The sequence below is a fragment of the Oncorhynchus keta genome, chromosome 21 (genome assembly GCF_023373465.1).
Source record: "Oncorhynchus keta strain PuntledgeMale-10-30-2019 chromosome 21, Oket_V2, whole genome shotgun sequence".
NCBI lineage: Eukaryota > Metazoa > Chordata > Actinopteri > Salmoniformes > Salmonidae > Oncorhynchus > Oncorhynchus keta.
Genome location: NC_068441.1, coordinates 17,173,215 through 17,190,219, shown reverse-complemented (window position 1 = coordinate 17,190,219; position 17,005 = coordinate 17,173,215). Strand labels below are relative to the sequence as shown.

Genomic DNA, 17,005 nt, shown 5'->3' with positions numbered 1-17,005 from the left:
GCTAGAGTGTAAGCCTTACCACTCTAGACTTGTGGAATAAACATCAATGCATAGTAAAATAAAGATTTTTTACATTATGTAGATTTCCATAGCATTACTTATAACTATTTACATTTTTTGTCAATGTTGTTTTTTGTCCACATTATTGTATTGTACTGTATTTGTCGTCCTCACAGTTCCTGCTTGTCCAATAGAATGATAAATCCCTTACTGTTTCAAACCCCATGTCACACTAGTTAAATTACTTAAATCTAAAATGAGTTAAATCTAAAATCCTAAAAACTGCAATGATTTACACAAATAAATAGAAGGCTGATAACAAGTAGACTACACAGGCATAATCACACAAAATAATCACAAGAAGACCACCCATGTGGTATAATAGCCCCAGAAGGAAATAACGTTTATGCAGAGCTTGGGTTACATTTGAGACATTGTCACTGAAGTCCTGGGTGTCGGCTGATGGTTGTTCTTGGTCGGCTGCAGCACACACCAACTTGCTCTTGACCTTCTTATTGGAGCTGATGATGAAGATGGGACTGAGAGAGGCATAACAGGAGGAGAAGAAGACCCTCTTGTCAGCCACCATTAGAGACAACTTGGCTACCGTCAGCATGTAAATCCAGATGACATTGTCTATGCGGAAGAATATAACATTCAGGGTGAAGGCAGGCATGGTGCCATTGCGCGGACCAATAGAGAAAATTCTTGCTGTGATGCATCCATGTTGAGGAGCCACAGCCGTGCGAAGGTGGGCACAATGAGGCTGGGAAGACAGGACTTAAGCCTGGACAAAGCTGCAGGGGCGATGGTCACCGCCTGGAACACACTGAGCATACAAGTGATGAAAGTGGACAGGGCCCGGGCGATGCAGTATGGGTAAATGACCACCTTGCACCGGGTCATTCAGCAGGTCGAGCAGGCCAAACACAGTCATGGTCTGGGGAGCAGCATCAGGTCAACGAAGGCGAGGTGGCAGAGAATCATGTCCAAAGGCATGAGTATGTGCTCAGAGCAGAAGACCTGGGTGTAGGCCAGCAGCACCAGAGTGTTCCCCAAGTTCCCTAACCCTGTCTGCAGCAGGAAGGACACCTCTGAATGATGAAACACAGATCCAACATGATACCTAACTTGGGTACCTTGCTGAAGAATATAGACACAAAATTAAGTTTGTTAAACAGACCTTTGCATACACCAACTGTGAACAAATGTTCCCTATTGCACTCTCTACATTATTGGATAATGATAAAGAAAGCATATCCTTACCTGCGACTATTAATAAAGAAACGTGAACACAGTATTGGTCATTCAGTGTGGTTAATTTCAGTATAAAGCATGTTGTACTCTAGGGATTATTAGGGCACAACATTAGAACACCCACTTCACCCCTTTTTTTCTTTTCAGATGACAGCATTAATGTCAATAATGGCCATATTCAACAGAAACCTCAATTAAAAAATCTATGGCATAACGCAACAAACGGTAATGTTTTAGGATGGCCTGTTTAATGGGGTAATATTCATTATTAGTGCACCCATAACCCAGCAATGGTTTTTGTTATTGTTGATGTAAAAGCAGCTTGATTAAGTCATTCAACGTACACAGCTGGACCCTTGCACTGCTCACTTCTGTTCTCTCCTGTCCTGGGAGTATGTTGCCAGGGGCACAGCAGCAAAGGTCATTATCTAGCAATAACGCATGTTTAGTCTAAATCGGAGCACTAGGAAAATAGCCTTCTATTCTGATTTCCACTCTTCACACTGCTTTATTAACCGACAAGAACAATCATCCTGTTTCACAAAACCCCTGATGCACAGTGGGGAGTAACAATCCTGACAGTGTACATTTCTAACCCAGCGTTGCTCCATTCTCAACATATGAATGAAAGATGGTAATGTTGTGGTTTAGCTGTGCTTAAGACATAACAGTGTATTTTAGACAGCACCCTTAACTATAAGTCGAACTTGGAATAAAGTCAACTCATGCTGAAGGATCCTTGATTTAGGCTAAGGTGACATTTGAATGTGCTACTCATTTTCAAACCACTATGAGATCAATAATCTGAAGTGGTGTAATTTCCCCATGTTAGTATCAATATGTTGACATGAGTACAGGACTAATTAGAGCACAAGCTCATGCATGTTCTTCTCTAGGGATTCTATCATGTATTCTACATAGTAAGCAGAGGGTTTTTAATAAGTTTCCTCCAAAGACTAGACTTGTTTTTTCCCCTTTCGAATTTCTTTATAGATTTATTTTTCATTTCAATGCCTCAAACAGGTTGTCAAAAACTACAGACGACTGTTGAACATCTAAATAAGTATACTCTCCCAGGGGTAAATATACCTTTCAGTGGAATTCCAGTCTGTTTTTATGGACCAAGGTCTTTGCTTCGGCACTTTTATCTCCGACAGAGGAGCCAGCGTGACAGTGAGGCGTGTTTCACATCAATGACATCAAACAATCTCAAGTCTATCTGACTTGTTATGCATCTCATTATAAAACATCAATCACAAAGTAAAACAAACACACATTGCTCATACTTCATTTTTCAGTTTGGGGTAACTATTTTACTCCTATGTCAGACGTTTTTGAATGGCAAAAATGATACCCTTGTCTTGTCACATCATTCTCCAGAGGGGGGAACTGTAGGCTTGTTGTTAGTCCTTACCTGGACTGTAGCAGAAAGCGATTCAAAGAAACCATAGAAAAAGAACAAAATAGAACAGTATGCCTAGTCTATGAGAATTTAAAGTGATAATTATGGCTGGGAATACATTGAGCATTATAGACAAAGGGTCTTGTCCCCATTCGAATGCTTTCTTTGCACAATAACTTGACATATAGATACTTCTTGAGACCTCAATTTCATTTTATTTGGTGTCATTCTGTCCTCAGTCCTGATTACATGTTCTGGTGGCATATAGCCACAACTGGAACAGATGCAGTCATCTGTATTGATCTCAGGTAATTGGAGGGAGATGAAAGAGGAGCCTAAAGTCAGTGGACCATGCTGATCACCACCTACAGTTACTGAATCTCTCTGAGAGTATAAGTACACAAGGAAACTCACTAGCCAAGGGGACTTTGGTCTGGTTTACAAACACACTAGTGATCAGACTCCAACATCATAAAGAATTCCTCTCAGGTAAAATAACTGATGTATGCAATGGCCTTCTGAGATGATTGTATATATTGACAAATACTGATTTGACATATATTTTCATATCCTTTATCTCTGCAACCACGGAATCAGAGGAGGTGGTCTGGGGAGTGTTGTACCTGTCACTGTGGTTGATGTCCCAAGAAACACTGCTGTCCTCTTGGCATTCCTCCTGGCACTGTACCAGGAGCACTAGCTCCTTCCTGCTGATGCAATCGTGCTGCACCTGGCCTGTGCCAACCTGCTTGTGTTGGGTGTGTGCTGCCCGCTAGAGATCCTGGCGAGCTTCCTGCGGCCATAGCCTTGTCCCTGGGCTCCTGGAACGACTCGGGCCTCATGCAGCACAGCATTAATTTGTTCGCTTCCCTTCTATGCAGTCCACGCAGGTGAACTGGGCTGTCCAGGTGGGGAGGGACGTGGTGCCCATGGCCCTGATGGCCAATCTGGTTATCCTGGTGTTTCTGTACTGCCACAGCCAGTAGGTGAAGGGACTCTGCAGCAGATTTGGGGCCAGTGGTGGGGCAGAGCAGCGGACAGCTAAGGCTGTAGTGGCCTTGGTGACCCTGTACATGTTCCTCTATGGGGTGGATAATGGACTGTGCACATATTCTTCTTGTCGCTGTATGCAGCACTCAGCCCCCTGCTGATCATAACCACCAACAGGAAGATGAACAGCAGGCTGAGGTGTGTGGTGCAGGAGAGGCCTGTTCAGGACAGCGCCACTACACTATCTACTGTGTGAGTGAGGGGGACATTATTGTGGTCAGATATGGTTACAAAGATGAGGAATGTTGATTATTAATGAATTATGTTGCTATTAGAATATGGATCATAAAAAATATAGAGCTAACATTGTACAATGTGAAATGTGTGGCAAAAATATCTTGAACTCATGTACTCTAGTTTTTAAATAAGATTTTTATCACTGTTAATATTTTTCAGCATATAACATTATTGTTTGAGCTGTTTTGACTTATATCCCAAAGTTGATGGCATGCTTTAAATTACAGAACTGGAAGGTCATGAAACCAATATGTTGCAAGAAATGAACGTGTGTAGAAAATAAAAAAAGATGCATCGAAGCAGAGTTTGAGCCTTCTTTGTCACACGGTCCAATTCGTGAAATTACCAGGATATTAATCATTCCAGATTTGTCCTGTTATTGTTTTGTTTGTTCATTCATTATGCTCCTTCATCTTAATTGGGTGGAAGAATTATAACTGGATGACTAAAGCACACAATAGCTGTCAAATGACTTCCAGCAGTCTCTTTCAAAGCAATTAACACTTTGAATAGGGTCTGCAAAATGTCTCATTGCTAATGAAGATAGTTAATTGCCCCACAGAGACCCAGGTATGGTCTCATGGGAAAACCAGCTATCTTTAGAACAAGAATGATACATTCAATCTCTGAATAGAAATATCTGATGGAAATGTGAGAGAGGGATGGTTTTCAATTAAGGCCAAATACTAAAGACTAAAGGCTAAGATAAAAGTATCTGATTGGTTGATATTATACATGTAGACATTTGTATCTACTTAAATGAAGCCATATCAAGTTAGAAGAAGTTGCATGAGGAAAGATATGCCCTTGATAAAGTTATTCACTACGGGTGATATTCCCATTTGCATGTAGTTGTATTCTACTTCAGGAAAATCCAGGGCTGAGTAAAAGGGACCTGGAGGGGTGGGGTTAAGAGTGTCTGAATGACAACTTGTGATTTCACAACCTCATTTATGTACAAAGAGTGAGTGATTAGTTTTATATGGGAATTACAACAAACATTTGTAGTATTCTTAAAGGGCTTTGTATTATGTGCCTGGCCACATATATTTTCATTTTAGATGCAACTTGTTTTTTAGATGCATTATATCAGTGGAGGTACTGCATGGCAAATCAAAAATCAAATCAAATGAAATTGTATTGGTCATATACACATATTTAGCAGATGTTATTGTGGGTGTAGCGATATGCTTGTGTTCCTAGCTCCAACAGTGCAGTAGTATCTAACAATTCACAACAATACACACATCTAGAAGTAAAAGAAAGGAATAAAGAAATATGTAAATATTAGATTGAGCAATGTCGGAGTGGCATTGACTAAAATACAGTAGAATAGACTACAGTATATACATATGAGATGAGTAAAGCAGTATGTAACATTATTAAAGTGACTAGTGTTCCACTATTGAAGTGGTCAGTAATTCCAAGTCTATGTACATAGGGCAGCAGCCTCTAAGGTGCAGGGTTGCGTAACCAGGTGGAAGCCGGCTAGTGATGGCTATTTAACAGTCTGATCGCTTTGAGATAGAAGCTGTTTTTCAGTCTCTCAGGCCCAGCTTTGATGGACCTGTACTGACCTATGACCTGGTAGGTCATAGGTCACAGAAATGGTCATGAATTGCGAATTTTAATGACCAAGAATCTGACCCACCATGTTCTTGTAGAGATTGCAACTGTGTCATACACCAAACCATAAACAGAAATATAAATGACATCTAATGCAGGTAGTAACACTTTATTCATGTTTGCATCGCTCTGTCAGGCTTTGATTCTTTATTGATCTATGTAAAAAAAAAATACTCCTAATGTTTTTTAATATACAGTATGTCTGCAGTACAATGCTGAAAACAATACTAAATTCAGTTACAGATTTGAGTCCATAGTCACAGAGTAGAGAATCCAATTCTCCAATATTATCTATTGACGATAAAGTCCATGTTTCTTACTCTTCACACCACTGAAATCTGAATGGTTCATGAGACAGACTCCGGTGGAATGAAGGATAGAATGCATGGCTAATTCCAGTCAGCCTATGAGTCCTTTCCTTTGCCCCAATTCATAGCTGAGTACTCCTTGGAACCTTATCAGAAAACAAAACACAAAATGAGTCAAAATGGAACATAAAACACTGAGGAAACACTGAGGAGAGAAGAATTACATACTTATAGAGGGTGCAAGAGCCAGTTCACTCCATGTATCTGTTTATTGTGCGTGTGTAAAGGGTGTGCCAGCCTCTCCCTGCACAAGATGAGACCTGCTCCTGTTCTGTTCCATTCCTCCAGTGTGTTGCAGGCCCAGGTGAATGCCTTAGCCTTGCTAGACATGTAGAGACAGCACTGATGCTTCTGTAGCTCAGAATCACATAGTTTTGTATGTAATCCTGGACTAGGAACATTGTCTTTTTATTTTTGCAATACTGTGTAGAATATAACATTTCAATATCAAAACTGCTACCTGTCAATCAACGGGTTGAATGTCTGGGTCACTGCATACTCTCCCTTTACATCGATACTGTACATCTCAAATCTGACTCACCTTACTGGAGATTGACTTTTCAACTCTTGGTTCTTGTTTGATCCATACCTAAAAACAAAACACAAAACAAATACAAATACCAAACATCAAACAACAGTCATCAAACACTATGAGCAAGTTTCATCAAAAGATTGTTACAAATATTTGAGGACTGATTTAAGAGTAATCATTGAAGACAAAAAAAAAAGTCAAGATGTGTCTGAGAGTTTTCTGTAAATTTGCATTGAAAGATAAATACAATGAAGTAATCCAGATGAATCCTTTTTCTGCAGTGCCTAATGTCAGTCTCACTGTCTTTTTACCTGCCCTATGTAGAGGCATTTTAGCTTACAGCATGGACCAATGGCATTGCAGCAAAAAGGGCAAGCCTCGCCCCCTCTATTTTAAATCTGGCCAATGCCCTAATATAGCCCTCCTGGACAAATTCTAATGACCGAATAAAATGTATCCCCCTCCCTTGAGAAACAAACTATCCCACCAACAAACACCTAACATTAGTTAATAGTATTGTTCGTTCCACATCCATTTGTACAATACAGTATAAGAAATTATAATAACACATTATCATACTCAAAGCATTAACAATCATAAACTGTTGAAATGGATAGACCATTTTGGCTTTATTCTATTACTATTATAGGTCAATACAGTAGATTGTTCAATAGCTTTGTCTTTGACTGTCTATGCTTGACAACAGTGCATCTATAGATGTAAGTTGTGCATCCTTGGTCAGAAATTCTATGGAAATGTGTGGGATATCATCTACCCAGCCCGTCACTCCTCACTCTCATCCCTCAACTACCCCTCCTCCCCTCCCTTACCTTCCTTACCTTCTCACCAGAGTGGAACCTGTCTGGACAGGTTGACAATGGAATTCACTGGTTTGCTGAAGGACTGCAACTAGGGGAGAGAACATGGAGATAAAAAATGAAACTGCATGCATCAAACTTGTATGCAAAATAACAGTAATTTAATAGACACAGGTAGCCCCTTAAAGAGTGCGTGGCCAAAGAGCTTTTTTTTCATGTCATCCAACAATTGTAATTGTCTGGTGTTTGCTAAACTGCATTGGTACTTTGGTTGGAATAGGTGCTTTGATTAGATGACATGAAAATAGAGCTCTTTGGCCACTCACACCAGTGGTGGGTTTGGCGTCGAAATGAGAACGCATGAACAGAAAATAACCCCATAACTACTGCTAAATATGGTGGTGGAACTTTAATGTTGTGGGGCTATTTTGCATCCACTGGTTTTGGGGCCTTTGCTAAGGTAATCGGCATCATGAACTTTACCCGGTACCAGGAAATGTTGTGCCAAAAACCTAGTTGCCTTGGCCGCAAGTGGATCTTCCAGCAAGAAAATAACCTCAAAAACACATTAAAATCCACCAAGAAATAGTTAATTGACCATAAAATCAACATTTTGCAATGGCCATGAGGTTTGAATTGAAGTTGGCAGTCCATATGCACAGACAAAGGATATCACGGATCTGGAAGGATTCTGTATATTTGGGTATCCCATAGGGCGGCGCACAATTGGCCCAGCATTGGCTGGGATAGGCCGTCATTGTTAATAAGAATTTGTTCTTAACTGACTTGCCTAGTTAAATAAAGGTTAAATAAAATAAATACAAGTATGGAGGAATGGTCTAAGATCCCTCCCAATGTATTGTCCAACTCATAAAACATTTTAGAAAGAGGCTCAGTGCCATTGACCCCTACATTTTTGAGAAAAATTGTATCGCTTGTTAAACAAAATATCTTTCTCTGAGCAATTGTATTAGTATAAAATAAATAAAATAAAAAATATTGACCATACAATATAGCTCAGTGTTTGAATTATTTACAATATTTCACACAGTCATTTTTGCTCATCTTTATCAAGAGTGTCAACAATTTTGGCCCCCAATGTACGTATGTGGCCCATAGCTCTATTTCCACTTCCCCAGTTCCAGAGGGAGAGGAGAGGACAATGTTTCAACATGCCTGGAATGCTGCAATGCAGGAAAGGAATACAGCAACACCTCTATATTCTGCTTCCTGCCTGAATGAGAACATGTTTCAATTCTGTGATAGTAGATATCATATCAACATGAATGCACAGTTTTTGCAATGTCAGTTTACTATATTTGGTGTGTTCTCATGTAATGTGTAAAGAAATTGCTGTCTCTATCTTGACTTCATACCCTGTTTGAATATATTAACAGGACTATTCCAGAGTCCCAAATAACGCATTGAGGTCTATCATGCAGGATTCTCTAAACAATAGTGATATTGACAAATGTCTTAATGCAACCATGTGATGAGAGCATATTACTCTGATCCAGTTGAGGAGACTGAATGTCAGATGAGCCCCTGGGTGAAACAGGCCACACAGTCGATAGAGGGATGTGGGGTTGCAAGAGCCCTCTGAGGGCCCGGGGCCAGCCACAGCCACAGTCTCCTCCCAGCCTATAATTTCAGGTGAGATATGTGCTGCTCTGTCTGGACTTGCACAACTGGCTGTAATCTTCCCCAGAAACGCTTTGGATCAGAGAGAGTGCAGCTCTGAGTTTCACCTTTAGCCAACACATTACTCAATGCCAAATATTGTACAAGCAGAGACAAAATAGAAGGGGAAGGCGGGGAAGCAAAGCAGAACCCAATCACGAGGCAAGAAGACACTTTGTGAAAATTTGTGACAAGCCCACCTGGCAGTACAGTAGATGAACACATAGTCCATATAAGGAAATCAGTTCATTTTCATTAATTAATTAGGCCCTAATCTATGGATTTCACATGACTGGGCAGGGGTGCAGCCATGGGTGGGCCTTCGAGCATGGGCCCACCCACTTGGCAGCCAGGCCCACCCACTGGGGAGCCAGGCCCAGCCAATCAGAATGACTTTTACCCCATAAAAGGGCTTATTACAGACAGAAATACTCCTCAGATCCCTCAGGTGAAGAAGCAGGATGTGGAGGTCCTGAGCTGGCGTGGTTACACAAGCTCTCTGGTTGTGAGACTGGTTGGACGTACTGACAAATTCTCTAAAACTACGTTGGAGGCAGCTTATGGCAGAGAAATTAACAATCAATTCTCTGACAACAGCTCTGGTGGACATTCCTGCAGTCAGCATGCCAATTGCACTCTCCCTCAAAACTTGAGACATCTGTGGCATTGTTTTGTGTGACAAAACTGCACCTGTGAGGAGTGGCCATTTATTGTCCCCAGCACAATGTGCACCTATGTAATGATCATGCTGTTTAATCAAATACATTTTTTTTGGTCACATACACATATTTAGCAGATGTTATTGCGGGTGTAGCGAAATGCTTGTAGCTTCTTGATATGCCACAACTGTCAGGTGGATGGATTATCTTGGGACAGGAGAAATGCTCACTAACAGGGATGTAAACAAATTTGTGCACTAAATTTGAGAGAAATAAGTTTCTTGTGAGTATGGAACATCTTTGGTCAGTTTATTTGGAACCGGGAAGTGAAATTGATCAATATCTGTAAGGGCTGATCTACATTAGGGTGTCAGTTTACAGAGATCAATTATTTTGATGAAAACCAATGAGCCAATCCAGTGTTCTCCCTTGGGGGTGACTGTGGCGTGCTGTGTGCTCCTTGAATACAAAATCCTAGCTCCAAGATTCTAATCTCATTTAATGATTGTGGTTAAGAGCTGAAGGCTGAAGGGCTGAAGCTTGGGGAGGGTTGATTGTAACTCCTGAGGGACCCTGAGTCTGGCTCTGATTGAAGTTTATTTTATTTGGGATTAGGATGTCACCTCATCTGTCTTCCAGCAATGACACAGAAGAGACACAGCCTGGCAGCATGGTCAGAAGTTCAAAATGTAGGATCGGTCTAAGGCGCAGCGGTCTAAGGCACTCCGTCGCAGTGCAAGAGACGTCACTGCAGACCTGGGTTCGATCCCGGGCTGTATCACAACCGGCCGTGATCGGGAGTCCCATAAGGCGGCGCACAATTGGCCTACCGTCGAGAGGGTTTGGCCGGGGGGGCTTTACTTGGCTCATCGCGCTCTAGTGACTCCTTGTGGCGGATCGCGAGCTTGCAGGCTGACCTCAGTCACAGGTGAACGGTGTTCCTCTGACACATTGGTGCTGCTGGCTTCCGGGTTAAGCGGGCAGGTGGGTGTTAAAAAGCATGGTTTGGTGTGTCATGTTTTGCAGGAAGCATGACTCGTCCTTTGCCTCCCGAGCCTGTTGGGGAGTTGCAGCGATGAGACACGATCAAAAAAGGTGGAAAAATACAAAAATAAAGTTCAAAATGTATAACATTGGCTACATAGTGTTTCACCACAGCAACAAATTTGGTGAGAAGAGAGGAATAGCCATAAAATACAGCATGTTCTTGAAACTAAAACTTTTATAGAGGCCAGTTGTACAGAAACAGGTTATTCCACACAGTACTAGGTTGAGTTATTGTGGTCCCTTGGCCACCCCTTCTTCTCTTTCAATCCACCGAGGTGGAATTTTCCACCATGGGAGCTCCATAGACCGGTGTGGAATGTAGACAAGATGGAACACGCTGCACCTGTCCTGAATTCTGGTAGTGTTGTAGTGTAGTACTTTACTTGTGCACATCATATCCAGTGCCTGATAAAGGGGAATCCTTTTCCAAAGGGGTGGTCAATTACTCAGAATGTAGGCTACATCCACTAGACACTGGGGCTACTGACTCATTGCCCAGAGGGTCTTACAGCAGTCAACTACTGTACCACATTAGTTAAAACAAGTTGCAGAGGAGCATTTTTTACCACAAGGAATTGGTCTTGCAAATACTATGAAAACACAGATGAGAGGATGTCTTTACACTACACATGTGCTGACGTACAGAGCTGATACAGACATTTACGATTCCGCTATGAACAGTCAACAGCCTCACATCTCTCTCCAGACTGGTCTCATAGACTAGACATGACATAGTAAACGTAACTCCAGGACACTCAAATTAGTATGATATGTTAAGTTTGGAACGATGGTTATATAACACAGAAGGTTAGAAAGGTGGTTGGTCGGGGTGGATGGGTGGGTGTATATAACGTGGATGTCTAGAAACCCAAAGGTTGTGTGTTTGAACCTCATCACGGACAACCTTAGCATTTTAGCTAATTATCAACTTTACAACTACTTACAATTTTTTTGCTACATTGCAACTGCTAAGCCTGTTAACCTTAACCCTTTAACCCTAACCTTAACCTTTTAAGCTTCCCCTTGAGGTGGTGATCCGTCATCCACACTGATATGTCTGCCAGACATGCAGAGATGCGATTCGCCACCTGGTCATCAGAAGGGGGAAAGGAGAAGATTAATTGTGTGTCGTCTGCATAGCAATGATAGGAGAGACCATGTGAGGTTATGACAGAGCCGAGTGACTTGGTGTATAGCGAGAATAGGAGAGGGCCTAGAACAGAGCCCTGGGGGACACCAGTGGTGAGAGCGCGTGGTGAGGAGACAGATTCTCGCCACGCCACCTGGTAGGAGCGACCTGTCAGGTAGGACGCAATCCAAGCGTGGGCCGCGCCGGAGATGCCCAACTCGGAGAGGGTGGAGAGGAGGATCTGATGGTTCACAGTATCGAAGGCAGCCGATAGGTCTAGAAGGATGAGAGCAGAGGAGAGAGAGTTAGCTTTAGCAGTGCGGAGCGCCTCCGTGATACAGAGAAGAGCAGTCTCAGTTGAATGACTAGTCTTGAAACCTGACTGATTTGGATCAAGGTCATTCAGAGAGAGATAGCGCAGCCTCACACAGCTTTACATGAAGATATTATGGAAAAGTGAATCTGCTAGTGTTGTCCCAGAGCAAGAGGAGCCAACTCTGCCCACTCAAACCTGAATAATGGATATCTGATGGGTCCTCAGTCGCACATTATATTACATCCCCTGCACAGGAAGCTGCTGAGGGGTGACCGTCTCATAGTAACGGTCAGAATGGAGCAAATGGAATGGCATCAAACACCTGGAAACCATGTGTTTGGTCTATTTGATACCATTCCCTTTATTCCACTCCAGTCATTACCACGATCCCATTATCCCCAATTAAGGTGCCACCAACCTCCTGTGATCCCCTGGAGCATAAGAATGAAACAGCATCAGTTTTCAAGACAACACAGCAGTTTAATGTGTAGCACATAAATGTCATGTGCTCTAATGTTGAGTAAAGGCGCAATATGCAGAAATCAATGCAATATGCTAAAATTAGAATAGTTCAACTAATTTAAGTTTATGTGACAAAACAAGTGTAGAGAATCATTGTACCATCTGAACAGCTGTGAGATATCTTTTCAACAACCAAAAATATATTATTTTAAGCTGTTTTAAGCTGAAGTACACCGAATGTAACCGAATGTACCGAATGTAAAAGATGCAAAAACTAAACTTATGAAGCACATAGAACAGATATACTGCTTCTTAGACTTGCTTTCAATGAGAATTACAAATCTATATCTCACATTTCTATGTGAATTTTATTTGGGTCGTCCAAAAAGTCACATATTGCAGCTTCATTGAGTAAAGTGTGACATGACCTTTAGTTTGGAAAGTTTGGCTTGTTACTAGTATTAGTACCACTGTATTGTGCAGTGAGGCTCAAAGATATAAAATGAGGGGGTAGGAGAACACACCACCTGCTGACCAACAATGGTATGGCTTCTAAGGTGCAACGGTAACTTGAAACTTGGAGGTTAACAGAGAACCAGTGACATCTGTGCTCAGTCTGGTAAACAGAGGGGAATGAATGCACAGCACACCCAAGGCAAGAGGAGCTCAGAATGCTAGTACAACGTCCTCACAACCTACAAGCCTGGTGGGTTCACATTACTTCAGGGAGTGCCTCACATAAATACACTACATGACTAAAAGTACAGTGCCTTGCGAAAGTATTCGCCCCCCCTGAACTTTGCGACCTTTTGCCACATTTCAGGCTTCAAACATAAAGATATAAAACTGGCAAAAGGTTGCAAAGTTCAGGGGGGCCGAATACTTTCGCAAGGCACTGTATGTGGACACCTGCTCGTCGAACATCTCATTCCAAAATCATGGCCATTAATATGGAGTTGGTCCCCCCTTTGCTTCTATAACAGCCTCCACTCTTCTGAGAAGGCTTTCCACTAAATGTTGGAACATTGCTGCGGGAACTTGCTTCCATTGAGCCACAAGAGTATTAGTGAGATTGGGCACCGATGTTGGGCGATTAGGCTTGGTTCAAAGTTGGCGTTCCAAATAATCCCAAAGGTGTTCGACGGGGTTGAGGTCAAGGTTCCGTGCAGGCCAGTCAAGTTCTTCCACACCGATCTCGACAAACCATTTCTGTACTGACCTTGCTTTGTGCATGGGACATTTTCATGCTGAAACAGGAAAGGTTCTTCCCCAAACTGTTGCCACAAAGTTGGAAGTACAGAACCGTCTATAATTCTGTAGTTTTAAGATTTCCCTTCAATGGAACTAAGGGGACTAGCCCGAACCATGAAAACAGCCCCAGACCATTATTCCTCCTCCACCAAACTTTACAGCTGGCACTATGCATTCCTACAGGTAGAGTTCTCCTGGCATCTGCCAAACACAGATTTGTCTGTCAGACTTCCAGATGGTGAAGAGTGATTCATCACTCCAGAAAACACATTTCCACTGCTCCAGAGTCCTACATCACTCCAGCCAACGCCATGGAAAGCCATTTCATGAAGCTCCGTGATAAACAGTAATTGTCCTGACATTGCTTCCAGAGGCAGTTTGGAACTCGCTAGTGAGAGTTGCAACCGAGGATAGGCTATTTCTGTTACTAATAGATGTTTCCACTTCACAATAACAGCACTTAAAGTTGACCGGGGCAGCTCCAGCAGGGCAGAAATTTGACAAACTGACTTGTTGGATGGTGTCCTATGACGGTGCCACGTTGAAAGTCACTGAGCTCTTCAGTAAGGCCATTCTACTGCCAATGTTTGTCTATGGCGATTGCATGGCTGTGTGCTGGATTTTATGCACCTGCCAGCAACGGGTGTGGCTGAAATAGCCGAATCCACTAATTTGAAGGGGTGTCCACATACTTTTGTATATATAATGTAGATGCTTGCCTTGCATGGCTCAAAACTACAAGGCACAAGCTTAGTCTGTCTGCAAATTCAGTGGGGTTCACAAATTACTACATACGATACGAAATGTAACATATCATTCTAATTGGAGTGTCCCAGATTTACGTACAGAATAATATACAGGTTGTTCTACCAGCAATACACAAGAGTTATACATTTATAAACCCACATCTCATACATCACCATCTCTTTGGAGATTGAATTTAATCTGCACTGTGAGATTCTGGAGGCGTTACCTAAAACCTCTTAAATGTAAGTAAATGTAATCGAAAATGTAATCTAAGTAATCCCCAAAACAAATGATTTATTATGAGAGGGTCATAAACAGTAACTAGTAATGCTACATACTCCAAGAAAGTTTAAAATTTCACCTTTCTGGTAAAAACAGTTATAAATTGCTGAGGTGTATTCACGTTTGAGGTGCACAGTACAACTATGATAAAAATATGAAAAACTTTATATGATGTATTTCATATTCAACAAAACTGCATGAATAAGTCTTGAAGTGACTTTTTTTTCTCCAAATATACAGTAGTATAATCAATTTATAAAATGACTAACTGTAAGATTTCACCTTCCTTATCACTGTAAAATACATATTTGTATATTTAGTGTTAGAGAAAATGTCTACTAAAGTCTTTTCTAAAGGTCTCTCTTGATCAAAACGTCTGCCCCCATCACTGTAAATGTCTCACAGAGTTCTTGCTTGGCTTCCTGAATTCATTAGAAACTATGTCTATGACAAACAGAAAGAACTTTCATGTTTTCCATTTAAAATCTATTAAATATTTCAGATTACTGGCTATAAATCAATATCTGAATGTGCTACAGCAACGAAACCACTCTCTCCCACTGCGTTACAATGTAAGGACTCCAGGCATATGTGTTGTTAGTGGTTGTGATGTGGGGTCCAGCTAGGAGTTGATGGACAGTCAGAAGAGCAAATGAAATGGTAGGAGGGACATCTCAGCTTCAAGTGGTGTCAGATTTCACATCCTGCTTCATACAGGCAGAATAGACATACTCCCGTATCGTGAGAATCATGGCTACCGCTCAATGCAAGCCATTTCAATCTATGGTTTCCACAGATGGATTTATAAGCAAGCATGTTAGTCAGAACAGGTACCAGAACCAATCAGATTCACTAAACAGGTTTTAATGTTTACCCTTTTCATACCCAGACTTTCATGTGCCGCTTAAGCACTGTGAATTTTAAACAGTGCTGTAGGTACTCTAGTTGAACACCTTCCCTGCCAATAGGCTTTACAGGAGATTAAGTAGAGGACAAAAACAAGAGCACAAAGCTAAAGAGCCTGCACCGTTCCAAGGCTGCCAGCTTCATTAAACAGACTCATTCTGATAGCGTCTCTACATAAGAGGCTTATTCTGACTCAGTCCAAGGCTGAACTCACAGGAGCATTCACAGAAAGTTTTCTTTGAAACCCAAGATGATTATGCACACTTCATAGGTTTGTTGACTGTGTGAAGAGTGTTAGGCATGGAAATGTATCCCAAAGCTGCCACCTCACTACCTTGCCCAGTGGAGGGAGAGTTTTAAACCTTATTTATTCAAGGTGATTTTTCCCTACTATAACTCAAAAGAAAGAGAGACAGAGTGCACGAGAACAGTGCAGCAACTAAACATTACCAATAGTCTTTGCAATCCGGTCTTTAGGACACACTTGAGTAGGAAACACCGCAGTCATGTTCTGTTGAAGTCAAGCATTGTGAACACTATGAGTTGGACACCATTATCCAGATACCTTTGCAATAACATGTTATAGACACATGTAGGCCTACATGTACAGTGTTTGCCCATCCCAACTGAGCTAAGCCACAGATAATAGATTCTATTAACTGGTTTTGGTTGTCTTTGTGCTGCGTGTCTAACCTAACTAATCTTGATGGCCCACTAATCGCTCTTCACCAAGACGCTACACTATTAGCCATGAACAGCGTGGGGTTGAAGATCCTGAGCTTGACTGACACATCTTGAAATAATGACTGCTTTTCTAATTCTAGTTTATGTGCCAGATATGCTTGTACTCTTCCTTACCCCTTATGATGGCAAAGCCTCACACACAAGCTTAGAGCACGCTTCTAGGAACTCCAGCAGACAAAGAGATAAAACACACTTGAGGGAATCTTGTTAGAATGTCAAATCAAATCACATTTGGATTGTCATATGCGCCAAACATAACAGGTGTAGTAGACCTTACAGTGAAATGCTTACTTACAAGCCCCTAACCTACAGTGCTTTAAGTATAAAACATTTTTTTAAAGTGTTCAGTAAAAAAAATGTAAGTAAAAAAAATAGAAAATAGAAAATAAAAGTAACAAATAATTCAACAGCAGCAGTAAAATAAAAGCAAGGCTATATACAGGGGGTACCGGTAGAGTCAATGTGCGGGGCACAATTTAGCTGAGGTAATAT

The 17,005-nt window shown here is 41.6% G+C and overlaps 1 pseudogene; it reads right to left on the bottom strand.

The window, feature by feature from the left end:
- Positions 1-86: 86 nt before the first annotated feature.
- On the bottom strand, positions 87-3,734 carry LOC118399860 (olfactory receptor class A-like protein 1; annotated as a pseudogene).
- Between the last annotated feature and the right edge of the window lie 13,271 nt (positions 3,735-17,005).